Source organism: Bos indicus x Bos taurus, chromosome 13 (genome assembly GCF_003369695.1).
Source record: "Bos indicus x Bos taurus breed Angus x Brahman F1 hybrid chromosome 13, Bos_hybrid_MaternalHap_v2.0, whole genome shotgun sequence".
Classification (NCBI taxonomy): domain Eukaryota; kingdom Metazoa; phylum Chordata; class Mammalia; order Artiodactyla; family Bovidae; genus Bos; species Bos indicus x Bos taurus.
Window position 1 is genome coordinate 30879015 of NC_040088.1, and position 16541 is coordinate 30895555.

Consider the following 16541-nt stretch of genomic DNA (forward strand, 5'->3'; position numbering starts at 1 on the left):
GTATTATGCTAAAGTGAAATGTCAGACAGAGAAAGACAAATGAATTCCCTTAAATATGGAATCTAAAAATCAAAACAAATGAACAAACATAACAAAACAGAAACAGAGTTACAGATACACAGAACAAACAGGTGGTTGCCAGAGGGGAGAGTAGAGGAGGCAGAAAAGAAATAAGTGAGGGAGATTAAGAGGTAAAAATGTCCAGTTGCAAAATAAATGAGTCAAGGGTATGAAATGTACAGTATGGAAGATACAGTCAATAACTCTGGCCTCCCAGAAATAGGCCTGGCAGAAGTGCAACCTTAAATCAAGGAGGCAGAGCTGAGACTGGGTCTAAATTTTTGAAATTAAAGTAGGTCTACATGTTATGTCTTTTCTTGTAAGTAAATGGAATTAGGCGCTAGGTTTCTGAAAAGTTCATTGTTGGGTGCCTAAGAGATTTGGAACCGTTTGCAGACCAATATGGTAAGTTCAGAGTTGATAGCATCCTTCTCTAAACAGGAGATCATGAGTAAGTTTTCGCCGGAGGGAGGTTGTTATGAACTTCTCATTATTATAGGTAAAGGATTTGAGGACCTGATAATAGTGAATCTAACAAAGTACACACCAATGGGAGAGTATGTGACCATACAAAGGATTAATCTAGAAGTTCATTCCAATGAGATGGTGACATTCTTGCAGCGGGAGCTCCATGTCTCTAAGTTTCTCAGCCATCCCAATACCTTGCCATATCAAGCCACTTTTATTGCAGATAATGAGGTGTGGGTTGTCACATCATTCACAGCATATGGCTCTGCAAAGGCCATCTATACACACTTCGGTATGAATGAACTGGAAATTGCTTACAGTCTGCAGGGGGCGCTCAGGGTCCACGACACCCACCACTTGGGATGCGTGCACAGGAGTCAAAACCAGCCACTTACATCCTGATCCTAACAGCAGCTCAGCACGATCAGTCACTGGCAGTAGCAGCCCAGTACTTCCTCAAGTGCTGAATCAAGGTTCTGCCTTGGCTCAGCTCATAAGTCCTCTGGCAGAATCTTCAGGTTTATGTTGCCAAATTTGACATTGCAGTGTGAGAATCACAGCCTGTGAAGTGGCTGATGGCCACGTCCCCTTTAAAGATATGCCCGCCACCTAGATGCTGCTGGAGAAGCTGAACAGCACAATGTCCTGCCTGCTGGACACCAGCACCAACCTCCCTGAGGAGCTGACCATGAGCACCTCATATTCAGCCATTATGGCCTGAGTGACAACCTGGCCACCAGCACTCCCGGGACCTCCAATGGCGACTCTCCATCCCACCCTTATCACCACAACTGCTCACCCCATTTCCTCCACTTTGTGGAGCAGTGCATTCAGTGCAACCCAGATATAAGACCAAGTGCCAGCTCCCTCATGAACAATTCTTCCTTTAAGCAGATCAAGTGACATGCCTCAGAATGTCTAACTTTGCCTAACTTTCTTCATCCTGTCACCCCCAAAACCAGTTCTGAAGGCCACTAGTCTCCAGATCACAGTGGAATCTTTGGCCTGGTACCAAACCTGGAAGAGCTGGAGGGGAAGACTGGGAGTGCTAAGCCTATGAAGAAGGTACACATTTTCCATCTGGGGCCATGTGAGCTTCTGGGACCCTTCCGGAGGGTTGGCCACATTCCCACCCTCCTGGGGGGCAGATTGGGCAGAAAGGACATTTCTGCCAGGAGGGCCTGCTGCTTGCTGACTAGGAAAGAAATTCCTAGACAGAAACTTTATTGCTCCAGGGCTTTTGAGACACAAGGGAATCCCAACAACCAGGGATCAAGAGGGGCCAAAGAGCTGATATTCCTGGTCCTGCGAGCTCAAGTGACCTGACCTCTTCAGAAGGAAAAGATGCTGTTCTGGCCAAGGGGGACTGAAGTCCAAGCCCAGGTTTTGACTCATCCACCCAGGGAACTGTGTGACTTCTTCCCACTCTGGCTTTCCTATCAGCCTCGTTCCATTCTTCTCCCCTGTTCTCAGATCCTATAGGTCCGTGGAGGGGCAAGTAATAAGATGCCCTCCCCTCAGAAAGGAAAGAAAAGTGAAGTTGCTCAGTCGTGTCCAACTCTTTGTGACCCCATGGACTGTGACCTGCCAGGTTCCTCCATCTGTGGGATTTTCCAAGCAAGAATACTAGAGTGGGTTGCCATTTCCTTCTCCAGGGGATCTTCCCAACCCAGGGATCGAACCTGGGTCTCGCACATTGCAGGCAGACTCTTTATCACCTGAGCCACCAGGGAAGCCTCCCTCCCTTCAGACAGCTCCTAGTGACTGAAGGGAAGGGTATTTTTTCTTTTTAAAGCACTAGGTTAAGGCTAGGGCAGTCCATCCTCATCCTCCTTTTCGCTGGGGCCCTGACACCTAAAACCTTCCTTTGGTTCATCTGTGTAGCTCAGTCCTTTCCCAACAAGAGTCCGTGTTACCGCCTCCTGCCAGCTGCCACGGTGCTTCTTCCAACGGCCATGATGCCTTGCCTAGCTTGAGGGCCTAAGTCTTTATGCCATGTTACATGCATTGCCGGAACAGATGAAAGCTTCCAAAGATTCCAAAAAGAAAACCTCTGTGATATCCTTACAAGGTGACATACTGTAACTAGACTTTTATTTGTGGTCATTTTAAATTTTAAAAATATCAAGTCACTTTGTTGTATAACAGGAACTAACATAGTGTTATAGGTCAATTATACTTCAAAAACAAACAAATTCATAGAAAAAGAGATCAAATTTGTGGTCACGAGGGGGTGGATAGAAGGCAAATTGCATGACAGTGATCAAAAGGTACAAACTTCCAGCAGTAAGGTAAATAAGTACTCAGGATGTATACACGTTAAATATAATTAACATTATAATACGTTATATATGAAACAATAAATTCTGAGAATTCTCATCACAAGGAAAAAATTTTCTACTTCTTTAATTTTGCATCTCTATGAGACGATGTGATAATCTTATTGTGATAATCATTTCACTATGTATGCTTTACACCTTAAACTTATACAGCACCAAACATCAATTATTAATATATCTCAATGAAGGTACTAAAAAGAAAAATCATCCAATTTCAACTGATGGGCTATGAGCGAAGTTTAGTGGGGACAGGAAATTAAATTGACCCTACAATTTAATTGTAATTTAAATGACCCTGGGTCACGCATGCTGTGCTCAGCCACTTCAGTCGTGTCTGACTCTTTACGACCCTATGGACTGCCTGCTGAGGTCCTCCATCCATGGAATTATCCAGGCAAGAATACTGGAGTGGGTTCCCAAGCCCTCCTCCAGGGGATCTTCCCAACCCAGGGATCCAACCTGCATCTCTTAAGTCTCCCGCATTGGCAGGAGGGTTCTTTACCACTAACGCCACCTGGGAAGCCCCACAGGTGGATCTTTTGAGGTCAGCTCAATGTACTGTTGTTGGGGCTGCCACTGCTGAAAGTGTAATTAGTACTGAAGTTTGTACAGGTTTGTACTGTGAATGCCCATAAATGTCAGAGGGGATTCACTCATTCAGAGACTGCTATGTGTATAGAGTTGATTCCTGAACCCTCTAGACAACCCAGAAGAAAGCCCATGAGCTTCCAAAAAGAGAAAGGGAAATAGGAAAAAGTCAATTCGATGGCTGCGATTACTCAGAGATCAGTTTCCTGCACAACAGCACCACCTTTCGGACATAGTCGGTACCTCCCTTTTGGCCTCTTTTTTTTTTCCTTTTTGGCTGTGCCATGCAGCATGCGGGATCTTAGTTCCTCAACCAGGAATCGAATGAATCTGTGTCCCCTGCAATGAGACAGCGGAATCTTAACCACTTGACTGCCGGAGAAGTCTCTCTTTTTGGAACCTCCTAATTTCTTACTTCCTGACCCACGCTCAGTCGTGTCCAACTCTTTGCAACCCGATGGACTATAGCCCACCAGGCACCTCTGTCCATGGGGATTCTCCAGGCAAAAATACTGCGATGGGTTGTTGTGCCCTCCTCCAGGGGATCTTCCCCTCCAAGGGGTGGAACCCAGGTCTCCCACATTGTAGGCAGACTCTTTACCATATAAGCCACCAGGGAAGCCCAACTGATCCATAGAGGTCTATGTGACTAGGGATGGGTAAACTTGGATCTGGGCTTCCCCGGTGGCTTAGATGGTAAAGAATCTGCCTGCAATATGAAAGATACAGGTTTAATCCCTGGGCTGAGAAGAACCCGTGGAGAAGGAAATGGCAGCCCACTCCAGTATTCTTGCCTGGAGAATTCCATGGACAGAGGAGCCTGGCAAGCTACAGTCTATGGGGTCACAAAGAGCTGGACACAACTGAGTGACTAACACACACACACACATAAATGTGGACTTGGTGGCTATCTATGGAAAGACAAAAAAAGGCCTTGCTCAGACAGTTCAGTCACTCAGTCATGTCTGACTCTTGGTGATCTCGTGGACTGCAGCACACCAGGCCTTCCTGTCCATCACCAACTCCCAGAGCTTGCTCAGACTCTTGTCCATCGGCATGAGTCTGCAATGAGTCGGCAATGCCATCCAACCATCTCATCCTCTGTCATCCTCTTCTCCTGCCTTCAATCTTTCCCAGCATCAGGGTCTTTTCCAATGAGTCGGTCCTTCACACCAGGTGGCCAAAGTATTGAAGTTGCATTTCCTTTAGTATTGACTAGTTGGATCTCCTTGCAATCCAAGGACTCTCAAGAGTCTTCTCCAACACCACAGTTCAAAAGCATCAATTCTTCGGTGCTCAGCTTTCTTTATAGTCCAACTCTTACATCCATACTTGACTACTGGAAAGACCATAGCTTTGACTAGATGGACCTTTGGTTTGCAAAGCAATGTCGCTGCTTTTTAATATGCTGTCTAGATTGGTCATGGCTTTTCTTCCAAGGAGCAAGTGTCTTTTAATTTCATGGTTGTAGTCACCATCTGCAGTGATTTTGGAGCCCAAGAAAATAGTCTGTCACTGTTTCCATTATTTCCCCATCTATTTGCCATGAAGTGATGGGACTGCATGCCATGGTCTTAGTTTTCTGAATGTTGAATTTTAAGCCAACTTTTTCACTCTTCTCTTTCACTTTCATCAAGAGGCTCTTTAGCTCCTCTTCACTTTCTTCCATAAGGGCAGTATCATCTGCATATCTGAGGTTATTGATATTTCTCCTAGCAATCTTGATTCCAGCTTGTGCGTCAACCTGCCTGGCATTTCAATGTATTCTGCATTTAAGTTAAATAAGCAGGGTGACAATATACAGCCTTAATGTACTCCTTTTCCAATTTGGGACCAGTCTGTTGTTTCCTGTCTGGTTCTAACTGTTGCTTCTTGACCTGCACACAGATTTCTCAGGAGGCAGGTCAGGTGGTCTGGTATTCCCATCTTCTGAAGAATTTTCCACGGTTTGTTTTAGTCAAAGGCCTTGCTCATCAAATGGAAATGCTATATAGTAAGTCCCCTACATACAAACCTTCATATTGCAAACTTTCAAACATGCAAATATGCACTCCATGTACAATCAGGGGTCTGGTGTACACTGTCACATGCAGGTATCCTCTTTGAGTGGCTGTGCCTTTGTGTACTTTCCTGCACAGTACTGAATAGAGTACAGTAGGACAATATCTGTATTTCAAGGCCAGGATATCCAAAAGCAAGTGTAAAATCAGCAGTGATGTAGCTGGTGCTGCTAAGAAGTGCCAAGCAATAACAAAGGAAACAAAAGTGAAAATAATTGAGAATGGAGCAAGGCAAAGAGATGGTAGACACTGCTAATTCTTATAACATGAATCATTCAACCATTGGCACAGTCCTAAAGAACAGGGACAAGATCATGGAACATGTGAAGTCTGCTGTGCTAATGCTGTCAACAATAATATTGAAGAAGTGTGGAAGTGATGAAGGAAATGGAGAAACTTCTCGGTGTGTGGATGCAGGATAAGCATCTGTGTCGAGTCCTGCTCAGCTTAATGCTGATTCAAGAGAAAGCTAAAAGATTTTATGAAGATCTGGAGAAGAATCATGGTGAAGAATCATAGGGCACATCTATTCCTGCCAGCCATGACTGTTCTCACCAGTTCAAGGCTAGAGCCAACCATAAGTAAGTAGCAAGGTAGCAAGTGCAGATATGGTAACTGCCTAGGAATTTCCTGAAACACTTTGAGAAATTACTGATGAAGGTATGTGTTTATCCGACCAGCTTTTAATGTGAATGAGACGGGACTGTCCTGGAAGAGGATGCCAGACTGAAGTTACATCAGTAAGGAAGGAGGAAAAGATGATGCCAGGCTCTAAAGCAGTAAAGGATAGGCTAACTCTGTTGTTTGGTGGCAATGCTGCTGGGGATATGAAGCTGAAGTTGCTCTTCCTTGATCCTTCAGACAACTCAAGAGCACTTCCTATTGTGTGGAAGAGTAATGCCAAAGCCTGGGTTACACAGGCCATTTTTTCTGGACTGGTTTTTTCAGGACTTTATCCTATTTTCCGGGATATTATCCCTGGGGTACGGAAATATTACTTGGAGAAGGACATCCCATTCAACATTCTTTTTTTACTCAACAATGCTCTGAGCCACGCCCATTCACGGATGACTTTCATCCCGATGTTGAAGTAGTGCATCTGCCACTGAATACAGTGTGGCTCATCCAACCGAGGGATCAAGGAGTTATAGGGACTTTCAAGAAATATAATTTATGTCACACTTTTCATCAAGCAGTAAGGGTGAGTGATAAATGAGGAACAACTTTGTGACAATTTGGAAGAACTATAGCATCTACAAGGCCATAAACAAAATCGACTTTGCTTAGCATGAGGTTACAACCATCACCATGACTGGGGTTTGGAAGAACCTTTGCACAAAGTTTGTTCACAATTTTTGTGGATTTGAGAAGGTGGATGAGGAGTCAAAAGAGGTCTTCAGCAACTTAGTGACCTTCAGCAAGAAGCTGGAGCTAGGTCTTCAAGAGGAGATGACTTCATTAAACTCCTTGTGTGCAGCCTGAGGAGCTTGCTAATGAAGACCTGATGGAATAGGAGGCCTAAAGAAAGAATGAAGAGAGACGAGAGAAAGAAGAAGTAACTGAAGAACCAAAGAGATGCATGATGCAGGAAATGGCAAGGGGATTTTCTTCATTTGAAAAGACACTTAATTTTTGAGGCACCGGACCCAAATGCAGAATGGTACATGAAGGTTGCAGCAGCCATTCAGAATGCAATCCAGTGTTAAAGGGTCATCTATGAAGAGAGAAAAAAGAGCTACTACCCAGATATCCCTGGATCATTTTTTCAAGAGGGTAGATTGAACTGAATCCAGCAAAGAACCCAAACCTGTGCCGTCGATATCAGGTATGAGTGAGATTGCATCTTGCCCTCTTCAGCTCTACCACCTTCTCTCCCTCCTCCAGTCAGTAAGTCTTCTTGCCTGTTCACTTGATGCCAGCCACTGTGTGCCAACTGTTATACTCTACTACTGTGCCTTTCAAGATTTTCCCTGGTGGCTCAGTTGGTAAAGATTCTCCTTGCAATGAGGGAGACTCAGGTTCAATCCCTGGATTGGGAAGATATCCTGGAGAAGGAAATGGCAACCTACTCCAGTATTCTTGCCTGGAGAATTCCATGGATAGGGGAACCTGGTGGGCTACTGTCCATGGGGTCACAAAGAGTCAGACACAACTGAGTGACTAACACTTTGTACCTTTCAAGGTACTGTACTATGATTCAAAATATTTTCTTTATTTTCTGTGTTTGTTCTTTTATGTATTATTTGTGTGAAAAGTATTATAAACCTCTTACGTGTGGTACAGTAATGGTATTACATTACAGTAATACAGTATGGTATTATATCGTGCATTGTGTTAGTTGGTTACCAAGGCTAATGCTGTTGGATTTACAAACAAATTGGACTTGTGAATGTGCTATCAGAATGGAACTCATTTGTATGTAGGAGATTTGCTGTATTTAGGAGCATACCTGACCTAGTTCTAACATTATCTGGGTTTTACATGAAAGGGTGGCAGTAATCCCTTTGGGGAAAACTTTATTCCTCACTTCATCACCCAGAGCATAAGTGCTAGCTCAACGGGGCCTTCAATTCACAGAGGATCTGCTAAGTGCCTGCTTGGTTCATTGGTGTTTCAGCTGACACCAGCGATGTCCATATTCAACCTCAGCACCAGCTATGCAGAATCAGAACCAGGCATAGTCATTCTGTTCAATGGGCATCACTCAAGGCAGTGCTCATAGTTCTGGCCATACCTCCCCTGTTGAAACTTAGTACATTTTTACTGCCTTTTGTAGTTGCCAATGGCCTAACTGTCTTGTCTGCAAAACTGGCAAGTTGAAGACATTCGTCTTTGGAACTACAAACTGTGGCAACAAATTCAGCTGCCAACCAGATAATCTGGCTCTCATGGAGATGCCCACGGTTAAGGGCCCTTATTTAATAAGATCAACTTAAATCATGCTGCTGATCCAGCCTGTACCACCCATATAACCACCATGACTGCCTGGATCCATCATTGCACCAGATGTGGCAACACATCCACCAGCATGAATGGGGCACAAAGTAAAGAACTATATGTTTCTGATGCAGAAAGCACCACTTCAAACAGACTTGTGACACCTCCCAAAAGTTAAGCTGTTTGTCTTATAGTAAAGAGGTGACACTGCACAGGGCATTGTTCCCCCTACTCCTGAATGACTGACTATCCCAGACCTTTGACCTCTCCTCTGGACTATCACTGGTGCCTCACTACTCTGGGGCACATTTTCAAGTTGCAGTGTTGCTGTTATAGTTTGATTAGGAGACTATGGCCTCACCATTGTAGCCCTTGTAACTAAGCCATGTTGTTTTTGACTTTCAGGTCATCCACTGCCTAGCAACAATGCACACTTTGTTGCAAAAGCCACCCAACAATGAGCCAATAGTCAAGGTATCCAATGGCTATGCCATACTCACTAAGATCTGCCAGTGTCCTGTATTACTGAACACTGGAATGGCCTCCTCAAAAATATGCTCAATCAAAACCTATGCGATGCAGCAAAAGCACTTCTAAGAGGGATGTTTATAGCAATATAATCCTACCTCAAGAAACAAGAAAAACATTGAATAGACACCTAATTTTATACCTAAAACAACTGGAAAAAGAAGGACCAAAAAACCCCCAAAATTAATAGAAGGAAAGAAATCATAAAGATTCGAGCAGAAATAAATGAAAAAGAAATGAAAGAAACAATAGTAAAGATTAATCAACTAAAAGCTGGTTCTTTGAGAAGATAAACAAAATTGACAAACCTTTAGCCAGACTCATGAAGAAAGAAAGAGAGAAGAATCAAATTAACAAAATTAGAAGTGAAAATGGAGAGGTTACAACAGACGTTGCAGAAATACAAAGGATTGTAAGAGACTATTATGAACAACTATATGGCAATAAAATAGATAACCTGAAAGAAATGGACAGATTCTTAGAAAAGTTCAATCTTCCAAGACTGAACCAGGAAGAAATAGAAATTATGAACAACCCAATTACAAGCACTGAAATTGAAGCTGTGATCAAAAATCTCCCAAAAAACAAAAGCCCAGGACCAGATGGCTTCACAGGAGAACTCTATCAAACATTTAGAGAAGAGCTAATGCCTATCCTTCTAAAACTCTTTCAAAAAATTGTAGAGAAAGGAACATTTCCAAACTCATTCCACGAGGCCACCATCACCCTGATACCAAAACCAGACAAAGACAACACACAAAAAAAGAAAACTACAGGCCAATATCATGATCAACATAGAAGCAAAAATCCTCAACAAAATTTCAGCAAACAGAATTCAGCAACACATCAAAAAGCTCATACACCATTATCAAGTTGGGTTTATTCCAGGGATGCAAGGATTATTCAATATACGCAAATCAATCAATGTGATATACCATATTAACAAATTGAAAGATAAAAAACCATATGATAATCTCAATAGATACAGAAACAGCCTTTGGCAAAATTCAGCACCCATTTATGATTAAAACTCTTAAAAAAAAATGGGCATAGAAGGAGCCTACCTCAACATAGTAAAGGCCATATATGATAAGCCTACAGCAAACATTATTCTCAATGGTGAAAAACTGAAAGCATTTCCCTTAAGATCAGGAACAAGACAAGGGTGTCCACTTTTGCCACTATTATTCAACATAGTTCTGGAAGTCCTAGCTACAGCAATCAGAGAAGAAAAAGAAATAAAAGGAATCCAGATTGGAAAAGAAGAAGTAAAGCTCTCACTGTTTGCAGACGACATGATACTGTACATAGAAAACCCTAAAGATAGTATCAGAAAATTACTAGAGCTAATAAGTGAATTTAGCAAAGTTGCAGGATACAAAATCAATACACAGAAATCACCTGCATTTCTATATGCTAACAGTGAAAAATGAGAAAGAGAAATTAAGCAATCAATCCCATTCATCATTGCAACAAAGAATTAAATATCTAGGAATAAACTTACCTAAGGAGACAAGTGAAGAAGGCTGAGCGCTGAAGAATTGATGCTTTTGAACTGTGGTGTTGGAGAAGACTCTTGAGAGTCCCTTGGACTGCAAGGAGATCCAACTAGTCCATTCTGAAGGAGATTAGCCCTGGGATTTCTTTGGAAGGAATGATGCTAAAGCTGAAACTCCAGTACTTTGGCCACCTCATGCAAAGAGTTGACTCATTGGAAAAGACTCTGATGCTGGGAGGGATTGGGGGCAGGAGGAGAAGGGGACGACAGAGGATGAGATGGCTGGAGGGCATCACTGACTCGACGGATGTGAGTCTGAGTGAACTCCTGGAGTTGGTGATGGACAGGGAGGCCTGGCATGCTGTGATTCATGGGGTCACAAAGAGTCGGACACGACTGAGTGACTGAACTGAAATGAACTGAACTGAACTGAAGGAGACAAAAGAACTGTACACAGAAAATTATAAGACACCAATAAGAGAAATCAAAGTTGACATAAATAGATGGAGAGATATTCCATGTTCCTGGGTAGGAAGAATCAATATTGTAAAAATGACTATACTATCAAATGCAATCTACAGATTCAATGTGATCCCTATCAAATTGCCAATGGCATTTTTCACAGAACTAGAACAAAAATTTCACAATTCATGTGGAAACACAAAATACCCCGAATAGCCAAAGCAGTCTTGAGAAAGAAGAATGGAGCTGCAGGAATCAACCTTCCTGGCTTCAGATTATACTACAAAGCTACAGTCATCAAGACAGTATGGCACTGGCACCAAAAAAAAAAGAAAAGAAAGAAAAAAAGAAATAGAGACCAATGGAACAAGACAGAAAGCCCAGAAATAAACCCATGCACCTATGGGTACCTTATTTTTGACAAAGGAGCAAGAATATACAATGGGGCAAAGATAGCCTCTTCAATAAATGGTGCTGGGAAAACTGGACAACTACATGTAAAAGAATGAAATTAGAACACTTCCTAACACCATACACAAAGATAAACTCAAAATGGATTAAAGACCTAAATGTAAGACCAAAAACTATAAAACTCTTGGAGGAAAATAGGCAGAACACTCGATGACATAAATCAAAGCAAGATCCTCTATGATCCACCTCCTAGAGTAATGGAAATAAAAACAAAAGTAAACAAGTGGGACCTGATTAAACTTAAGAGCTTTTGCACAGCAAAGGAAACTATAGGCAAGGTGAAAAGACAACCCTCAGAATGGGAGAAAATAATAGCAAATGAAACAACTGACAAAAGATTAGTTTCCAAAATATATAAGCAGCTCATACAACTCAATACCAGAAAAACAAACAAACTAATCAAAAAGTGGGGAAAAGACCTAAACAGACATTTCTCTAAAAAAGATATACAGATGGCTAACAAACACACAAAAAGATGCTCAACATCGCTCATTATTAAAGAAATGTAAATCAAAACTACAATGAGATATCACCTCATACTGGTCAGAATGGCCCTCATCAAAAAGTCTACAAACAATAAATGCAGGAGAGGGTATGGAGAAAATGGAATGCTCTTGCACTGTTGGTGGGAATGTAAATTGATACAGACACTATGGAAGATGGTATGGAGATTCCTTAAAAAACCAGGAATAAAACTACCATATGACAAAGCAATCCCACTCCTAGGCATATACCATTAGGAAACCAAAATTTAAAAAGACACATGTATTCCAGTGTTCATTGCAGCACTATTTACAATAGCTAGAACATGGAAGCAACCTAGATGTCCATTAATAAATGAATGGATAAGGAAGTTGCAGTACATATACACAACGGAATACTACTCAGCCATAAAAAGGAATACATTTGAGTCAGTTCTAATGAGGTGGATGAACCTAGAACCTATTACATAGAGTGAAGTAAGTCATAAACAGAAAGATAAATATATTCTAATGCATATATACAGAATCTAGAAAAATGGTATTGAAGAATTTATTTACAGGGCAAAAATGGAGAAACAGACATAGAGACTAGACTTATGGACATGGGGAGAGGGGAGGAGAGGGTGAGATGTATGGAAAGAGAAACATGGAAACTTACCTTACCATATATAAAATGGACAGCCAATGGGAATTTGCTGTATGGCTCAGGAAACTCAAACAGGGGCTTTGCATCAGCCTAGAGGGATGGGATGGGGAGGGGGGATGGGGAGGGGGGATGGGGAGGGGGGATGGGGAGGGAAACGGGAGGGAGGTTCAAAAGGGAGGGGATATATGTATACCTATGGCTGATTCATGTTGAGGTTTGACACAATACAACAAAATTCTGTAAAGCAATTATCCTTCAATAAAAAAATTAATTAATTAAAAATAAATAAACTCAAAACACTTCTGACTACTTCCTTCATCTCCTTTTGGTCCACACACCCTACTGCTACATGCTCAGTCTTTGTTGCCATGTTGAGGCTTTCACTAGTTGAAGCAAATGGAGGCCACTCTTCGTTGCAGCACTTGGACATCTCATTGTGATGATTTCTCTTATTGCAGAGCACAGGCTCTAGGTATGTGGGCTCAGTAATTGTGGTGCATGAGCTGAGTTGCTCCGAGGCATGTGGGATCTTCCCAGACCGGGGATCAAACCCATGTCCCACTGCATTGGCAGGAGGACTTCTAACCACTGGACCTCCAGGGAAGTCTCTTGAGTTTCTGTTGATAGTGTGTGTGTGCATGCTAAGTCACTTCAGTCATGTCTGACTCTTTGTGACCCTATGGACTGTAGCCTGCCAAGTTCCTCTGTCCACAGGATTCTCCAGGCAAGAATACTGGGGTGGGTTACCATTTGCTTCTCCAGGTCTATTGATAGTAGCCTTAATTAAATTCTGATTGAGACAGATTGAGCAGATTTGGTCTCAGTCTCTATTTAATCAGATTAATGAGAGTGGTGAATGGAGTGGTATATTCACGTAAATAGTCAAGTTCAGCCAACAATGTGTAGGTCAATTGTTGAGAGAGTTTAGATGCCATAGACCTTGTGCATCACTGCACATTTTTACGGGGCATGCAAAGAATATAAGGTCTTGAGCACTCTGCCTGCACTATTTCTCAGGGTGTGTGTGCAGACAGCAATCTTGAGGAATAAAGCAATCTCTCTCTCCAGGACAAAGAGCTTGCTTATTGTCTTCTATAAAAGAAGTGGGTTCCCCATTCTCCTGTTCCTCAAATGCAAAACAAACCCACTGTATGCAGGGCATCCACAGGGCTCCTTCACATTGTTCCTATGGGACTTGGGAGTGGGAGCAAGAGAAACTGATGAAAACAATGCTTTTGCTACTTGCTGTGCTTTGAGTACTTTGCTGTTCTTTGTCTCTGATCCAGAAATCTCATGTCTTCTACCAGAATTCGTGAAATGGTAACAGGTAAATCAATTAGCTTGAAAGTGGGGCAAAGTCAAATTCCAAGTAGTTACATGTAGTGAGGTGAAAGAATAAACAGTAGCTGCCAGAAAGGGCCTTTAGAAGAAAGGGTGTCTTAGGGTGTTGCTTTAGTCTGCTCAGGCTGCCATAAGAAAATACCAAAGACTTGGTGGCTTAACCAAAGAGATTTATTTTCTTACAGTGCTGGAGGCTAGGAAGTTCAGGATCAAGGCACTATCAATTCAGTTTCTGGTGAGTGAAACTGAGCTGCTGCTGCTGCTGCTGCTAAGTCGCTTCAGTCGTGTCTGACTCTGTGCGACCACATAGATGGCAGCCCACCAAGCTCCCCAGTCCCTGGGATTCTCTAGGCAAGAATACTGGAGTGGGTTGCCATTTCCTTCTCCAATGCATGAAAGTGAAAAGTCAAAGTGAAGTGGCTCAGTCGTGTCCGACTCTTAGCAACCCCATGGACTTCAGCCTACCAGGCTCCTCCATCCATGGAATTTTCCAGGCAAGGGTACTGGAGTGGGGTGCCATTGCCTTCTCCAGTGAAACTGAGCAGGAGCCTACAAAGCCTCCCCAGTGGCAGATTGCTCTGTGTTCCCCTGTTCCTGTTTGTAAAAAAAAAAAAAAAACACATAAGAAAAAGAAGAGGGTTTTAGTCACCTAGGCCTTCCCTGAATTCCAAGGAGCAGACTCACATAGTTACTAGTCAGAGAAGTGAGGGAATGCAGAGAATAAAGGAAAATCAGTCAAACAAGAAAAGTAATAACTTAAGCAATAGTTCAGCTGTAAAACAGGCACAGGACCCCTAGTTGCTTCTCAAGGGGTAAAGATAACAATCTGACACATATTCTTGAGTTGTTTTACTCAAGTTGTTTTACACCCCCCCCAACAGAAACTGCTGACCACAAGCATAAAGACCTCAGACTTGTTAGAATCAGGAGATAAATGACAAAGATTCTTGAAACATCCTGCTACCTCACCACTAACCAATCAGAAGAATTTCCATGAGCACATCATGCACCTTGCAACCCTCACCCCAATGTTGCCTTTAAAACCTCTTCCCTAAAAAACGTTAAGGAGTTTGGGTCTTTTGAGCATTAGCTACCCATTCTCCAATAAAGGCTGTACTTTCCATCACCACACTCGAATGTCAGTAGATTTGCTTTGCTTCACACCAGGAGAGCAAATCTGAGTTCAATCTGATAACATGATGACTCTCTTCCTGGCTTGCAAATGACTGCTTCCTTGCTGTATCCTCACATGAGGCAGAAAACTCTGTTATTTCTTCCTCTTCTTATAATGACACAGTCCTATCAAGTCAGGACCATCCTTTGACCTTTGACCATCATTTGACCTTTATCCTCTCCTCACAGGGCCTGTCTCTGAATCTAGTCACATTGGAAGCTAGGGCTCCAACATATGAATTTCCAAGGGACATAAACATACAGTCTATAACAGGTGACATCAGGTTTCAGTTAAGGCTAGAGATGAGAGAAACCATTTAAAGAAATGTTGAGAATATGAGGAAATTGGCTAATTAGAAAGAAGGGTTCGAAGAGTGTGGCAGATGTTTTGGGGGTGAAGAAGCGGTCAAGATGAGTCAGGGCCAAAGAGGAATAGTATGAGACTGAGTATGTGAGTACCTAACTGTTCCTACTCAAATCCAGATCCTAAGGGAAGATTTAGTAGCCTTCGTCCCTGCTGACTGAAGCTCATACAATTGCAGGGGGCGGGGGGCGGGGGGCGAGGGCAATATATATATATATATATATATATATATATATATATACACACACTATCATTTCAAATTTTCCACCACTGCTTGTGGGTAGCTAAGGGGCAGCCCTTCAGGGATACTGCTGGTGATATTACAGCTTTAGGTGAGAAACCTGCAGTTAGTTCCTGAACCTTCTCTGAAAGATGGAGGGTGAACAAAGGGTCAGCCCTGTGGAGATCTTGCTCCACAGGAGAATGGTTCCATTCCTCTTCCTCAATGGGGACTGAAATTGAGACTGGTTGTCTTCGAGATGGTTTGTGTTTGGAAAGGATGTGGACAACTTGGAATATTGAGGGGACACACAGCCTTTGCTCCAGCCCAGAGACTGAATGAAGGTGGGAGTACAACACTCCTGACCAAGTGACCACCAGTACTTGTATCATTATATAAGACTGAGTAACTCAGCCTCAATGTGGGCAATAGGATGATGAATCATCTTGAGGTCAAATAACACCTGTAGTGCAGGTTTCCCTAGAGCAGCTGAAGAGACCTCAGGAGACAAAAGACAGTAAGGCTAAGAGCTGGGGCATGCCCACCAGGAAGCCTTTTGTGATGGCCCTAGCCATTTTTGTTTCTTCCTAGAACAATGTGAACAGTCATATCTAGTGCATGCTTTAGTTTTTACATTCTTCCTATATTTTCATTCCCATCAGGCAAGGGAAGTTGATATGAAGTGGATCCAAGTGCTGAGCTAACACTCTGGAGCCTCCAGGGGGCGCTATGGCCCAACACAGTCTGGCCAAGGGCGCTTCTGCCTAATATACCCCTTTGGATTTGTTTTCTATGGTGTTGCACTCTAACTTTTAGAGAAAGGAGGGGGTTCTGCCGATTTTTAAAATATTGTTTTAAGGCCCACGCCTACAGGAAAGAGCCCAAGCGCCTCAGCATGGAATCC

General features: G+C 42.7%; 1 pseudogene; it reads left to right on the plus strand.

The window, feature by feature from the left end:
* Positions 1-367: 367 nt before the first annotated feature.
* On the plus strand, positions 368-1496 carry LOC113902809 (annotated as a pseudogene).
* The last annotated feature ends 15045 nt before the right edge of the window (positions 1497-16541 follow it).